Source organism: Pinus tabuliformis, chromosome 3_2, assembly GCF_031772625.1.
Source record: "Pinus tabuliformis cultivar Carrire ecotype Pingquan chromosome 3_2, CPIR1, whole genome shotgun sequence".
NCBI classification, from domain to species: Eukaryota; Viridiplantae; Streptophyta; class Pinopsida; order Pinales; family Pinaceae; genus Pinus; species Pinus tabuliformis.
In genome coordinates this window covers 6,148,371-6,154,015 of record NC_142302.1, presented here as the reverse complement: position 1 = coordinate 6,154,015, position 5,645 = coordinate 6,148,371, and the positions used below count along the sequence as shown (strand labels likewise).

The following is a 5,645-nucleotide window of genomic DNA, read 5'->3' as shown; positions in this document are numbered from 1 at the left end:
GTTCATATTCACGTCAAGAATTTTCTAAGCATGATTCTCGACATTTTCATGTTATATATGGTGTTGCATTTTCATAGACAACATTCACATTATTTGAAATCTCTAAACTCGATGAAGGTATTCCTGGGAACTCTTTCCATCTCCATGACCGCAATCGTGGCAGATGGGCCTTCAGGCGGAGTTCGAATTTGAAGGAAGCTTTATCGCAAATTCTTTTGTAATGCTCGAATATCTCTAACCCACAAGCTGGACAAGCTTGCATGGGGAGGGTGAAACCATGGATTCGAAAAAATAGGGTGAAACCTATGACAACATCCAAGGCGTATCAATTGTTCCCCAGGTAAGAAGTGTTCTAAGCAAACAAGACAATCTTCCTGTTCTAAAGCTGAACTTCCTTCTTTAGATCCTTTATTCCCAGTTGTTGACCTTGGCGCAAACAATTCTTTGGGTAAGTTACTAATGCCCTTCTGACTAAGCCCTTGAGGCTTTGGTTCACTCAAAGGAGGAAACTGTGCCATCAGTTCATCCTCAAACCATCGATTTCTGGATGCAACCCTGTCTTGGTTGACTTCAGTTTCCCATGGACTTGCATTTCTTAAACTGAGGTTTTCTCTAACAATTGAACCTGTGTTGTTGTGCCTGTTCCTCACAAGAGATGAAGCTCTTAATCTCTCATAGAGATTGTTCCTTGCCTGCATCACGGCTCCATGCAGGCTATTATTTTCAATAGTCTGCTCGGAAAAGAAATTCATAATCCTGTTTCGACGATGATTCATCTCATCACTGAGCAAGGAACTACTGGAAGATTGTTCAGAGAGTTGACTTTGATCGTCCATTTCGGAAACTTGCTGAAGAAAATTTCTGAAGCAGAGAGAGCCATGACAGTGATAATAATGGTGGTAATTGGGATCATAGTGGTCACTGTAATGAAAACGGTACAAATGATTGTAGAGCTCGGCCTCAACCTTCTCTAAGCCTCCGGAAGAGGTAATTCTGCACTACGTCCAGCACGCTACCGCCTCTAATACAAGAGATTTGATGTAGTCATCATACCGTTATTATTATCCTCTGCCCCTGAAGAAGATGATGAATCCCAATCAAAATAGACCCTCTCCCCAGCTTGCCTCACGGAAACGCCCATGGACTCCCTTACAGATCCCTTATGGGTCTCTCCAATTGTCTTCTGTTGGGCGAGAGAGCTGAGCTGCTTGCAGCTTCCCAGCCGCTGGCATGCGATGACCCACAGGTGTCGGAGTCTGATGACGAAGCTTCAAGCTCTTGTGGGTCAAAATTGAAGGTCTCATTCCAATGTCAGGCAACGATTATTGTCATCTGTGAAAAATGCAGGAGAAATTCGTAGAAATATCCTCATTTGAGGATGGAATTGGGATGAAAAATGGGTTTTAATGTCTCAAACGTTTAGTAGATGGAGATGGGGTCACCTTCATTCATTTAATCATTCATTGCAGAAGGGATTCAAGTGTACGAGGCTCAATGATAATTTTCTAGCCATGTGTAGGGGTTAAGTAAACAATATCTAGGTGAACAATATCAGGTTGATCATAGCTCTCAAGCATAGGAATCTGGTGATTAGCAATTTGCAATTCTAGCATAGGAATCTGATGATTAGCAATAAAAAATTCTTGAATAATAATTACAATCATCACATCACTAGTAAGTACTTATATGATTTATGATGAATACAGTACATATTCCACCCATTATTTGGTTCTCTTTCAAGTCAATTTATAACGAAATTTTCAAGTCAATTTATAACCAAATTAGGAAAACGCGATCACTAGTAAAAAACATCTTTGTCAAAAAGATACCATGTAGAGTGATTGTCATCGTGCCAAGCATATGTAATGTCTATGGTTAGCATCCTTATGCACATTTCGAGTATTGGATGATGTGCACAACCATCCATTTGTTGTTTTAGCTTATGTGCAATGCTCAGGCCATCTAACCTATATTATGCACATACTTTTCATAAGCATATTCCATTGAATCTTGCATCCACTATGAATTTAGTTTTCCGTAATGTCTCATACCAATTTGAATAAAACGTATCTCTATGCATATGTGGCATTGTATCTTTAACTAGATGTGTTGTGGATTATCTCCTATATCTAAATGTTCTACATCATGCCTTGTGAGATGTTTTTTTTGTTTCCCTATCTTGTGGTTCACTAAGTGGCATATCCCTTTTATTTCGTTTTGTTTTGTTCTATGACTCCTTGTGATTATTAAAATATAATCACTATCTTGAAGTTTCATTCCCTTCTATGTGTCTGTGTAATTGTTCAAATTCACCACTGCGAGTCAAATGTTCCTTGCCTCTACCCGCTTGATTTTCTATGACTGTGGAAACCCTCATTCAAATCGAATCATGAATGAATACAACTCTCTCTTCCACTGAGAACAAATGATGTGCAACACATGAATATATTATTATTTTATCTTGCTAGAAGGTTGTGTCCTGTAAGAGTTTTTTTTTTTTTTTCTATTCTAAAAGATCTAGTGAATGGATTCTTCTGGTTGACATACCTTTTTCTTTCTGATAGTTGACACTCTGTCTTACTTGTCCTCGGGACATGTTTTTATTAATCCATTGGTTTTAATTCCATTGCTTTCATAGATTTGTATCAAAGTGACTAAGTCATTCATTTATAATATTATAAATTAGTTGCTCTATGGCAAATATTTATAACAATGACATATTGTCCTCATTGCCCTATGCATATGTAAAACATCAATAACAAGTTTACCATTTTAGCTGACATTAATATATAGATTAAGATGTTATGATCATGTAGTGCACTTCATTGCTTTTTTATGATCGACTAATTTTCCATATTTGTAGCCTTCCCCAGTTTCTTGTCTTTGGAGTGAATTGGCTAATCCCAGTTAGGTTCCTTTACCAAGATCTCGTTGCTACTTCAAAGAGTGTTTCACGGATTTTTTTATTGATATTTTTGGACCTACTTATGGATTATCATTCAAAAATAGTTACATGCTTTACCTGTTGAACCCTTAGAATGTGGCCATCCATATTAGTTGAGATTTTGTTGAAGAATTTAAAACAACATGCCACCGAGCATGGAATTATTTACAGGCTTCAATGCTTGCATGCTGAGGAGAGCTTCTGACATAGTGTTTAGCCAAAAATTTTGACTAATTTGAACGCTCCAAAATAATAATTGATGCATATGGATAATGGTTGCAACAAGTTTCAACCACTTAGATCGGTCCATCTTTATCATATTAATTTTCTCCATCCTTGGGTAAGACATTGCAGTCAACATTTTCTTGAATTATAGATAGAAAATGTGTATAGATAGCAGTATCAAGTGCATTTCCCATTTTGAAGTATATAAATGTGGCACATGTGTATAGATTGCAATATCAGGTGCATTTCCCATTTTACACATTCCATCCAGAATTACTTTTGCCTTTGAAGCCTTGCTTTCCTTGCATAACCAACCAATAACAACAAAGCCATTCTCAAGCCCAAGACTAAAACCCTTCTGTGACATCTCATAAAAAATGTGTAGAGCTTTCTCTGCATCTCCCTTTTTGCAGTACCCCATAATCATTATAGTATAGGTGGTGGCATTTGGTGGATGACCTTTACAAAACATTGTCTTCATAAGCTCCTCGGCTTCTGACATTCTCTGCCCATGCCTACAAAGCCCACACAGGACAGTGTTGAAAGCAAAACAATTAGGCATGTAGCCCTTTGTGGCCATTTGATCAACAAATTTCTAGACTTATCAATCTACCCTTCCTCACAAAGGGAACTGACTAGTGAATTGTAAGTTTGAATATTTGGCATAAGTACTTTTTCAAGCATTTCATCAAAAACCTTGATACCATCATTTACTGTGCCTCTACTGCAATGCCTAGAGACTATACTCCAATAAGTGATGGCATTTAGGCACAATTCCTTCTTCGTCATCTCCTTCAAGACCTCCACGGCATCTTCAATCTTCTCATATGCATAGAGACCTTTGGTAATGGTACTATAAGTCACAACATCAACTTTACCACTGCTGAGTAGCATTTGGGTCATCATATTCCTGGCCTCCTCAACGTTGCCTGCATTGCAGAGGCCATTGATGACAACATTGAAGGTCAACACATTGGGCTAACAACCATCGTTTATCATTTGCTCCAAATACTTCATTGTCTAATCCACATTCCCTTGCTGACAATACCCATTAATAAGTGTAGTGTAAGTAACAATATCAGGCATCAATTCTTTCTTCCTCAACATCTCATCAAACGCTTCTGCTGCTTTAGACAAATAACCCTTTTTACAAAGCCCATCAATGAGGGTATTGTAAGTGATAATATTGGGCTTGCAAATGATGTTTTTAAACATGTTTTTAGCATCATCAACAAGTCCTGATTTGCACAAACCTTTGATAAGTGTAGTATAAGACAAAATGTTAGGGCTAATCCCATCAGATATCATTTGATTGAAAAATGCATGAGCGAGCCTTACCTTATTTTCCTTCACCAAAACACCGAGAATAGTATTGTAAGAGAAAAATGTTTGCTTCATCCTCATGGACTTAACCCTATGAAACCAATGAATGGCTCCATTAATGTTTCCTGCATCTCCATATCCCTTGATGAATTTACAGAGAACGAAATCCGTGCATACCCCACTTTGCTTGAGAATTGTCTCGGCAGTGTAGAGCCTGCCATGGGAGATGAGGTGGTGCATGATAGCGGAATAGGAATGCTTGTTGTGCTTGAAGTGGGGGGTTTGGCGACCTGCCCACTGGAAAAAGCACAGAGCCAAATCAACATCTTCTTGGGCTTTAATTACCTCCAACACCACCCGAGTGTTGAGTTTTGAAGCAAATTCGTTAAGGAAATGACAATCCTCACCCTGTTGGGGATTTTTCTTGGTTCCCTAAATAAGGGAAGAGATTGATCTCACCAAAGAAGGTATGGATGAAGATGAGTTTGCCCATTGCGTTTTCGTTACCACGTTTGTCATCGACACTAGTTTCAAAAATACATAATGGATCTGTCTCAACCCTCTATGTCAATAGATATGAGGGTGTCTCAACGAGATGGGAACCCAAAAGATAAGTTTCTAATTGGAATAAATATTTTTGCACATCCACTAGCCAAAAGAGAACATGAAATTGAATTGTGTTGTGTTTTTCTTCGCCATGATGTGTTTGTTTGTTTGTTTTTTTTTTTTTTTATTTACATCAAGGAAAATGTAAACCTTTTCTATTGAAAAAAACAAGTATAGGACCGACTCATTTCATGCAAGGAGAACAAGTAATTATATAATGAATTTACATGTACATGTTGTTGAAAAATCATCAACAACAATGGTATACAAAAAAAGACATAAATAACTAATAAAAGAGCAACATATATTGACTAAGATATTTAGATACAAGTTCATATCTATAGTGATACTGAATAGGATGATATGTATAGATGACCTGATGATACTCGAAGAATAGACAAAAGTAATGCATCATTCATAGACTTGTAACAAAAATCATAACATGGTTACTCCATAGGAAGTCTCTGACCCATGGATAGATGTATTCTCCCACATTTCAATCATAAGTTTCCTTGTTTTTCTTCAAAAAAAAAAGGAGCCTTCTTTT

General features: G+C 37.4%; 1 pseudogene; it reads right to left on the bottom strand.

Annotated features, from left to right (window-relative positions):
- Positions 1–200: 200 nt before the first annotated feature.
- On the bottom strand, positions 201–4,732 carry LOC149179541 (uncharacterized; annotated as a pseudogene).
- Positions 4,733–5,645: the final 913 nt, after the last annotated feature.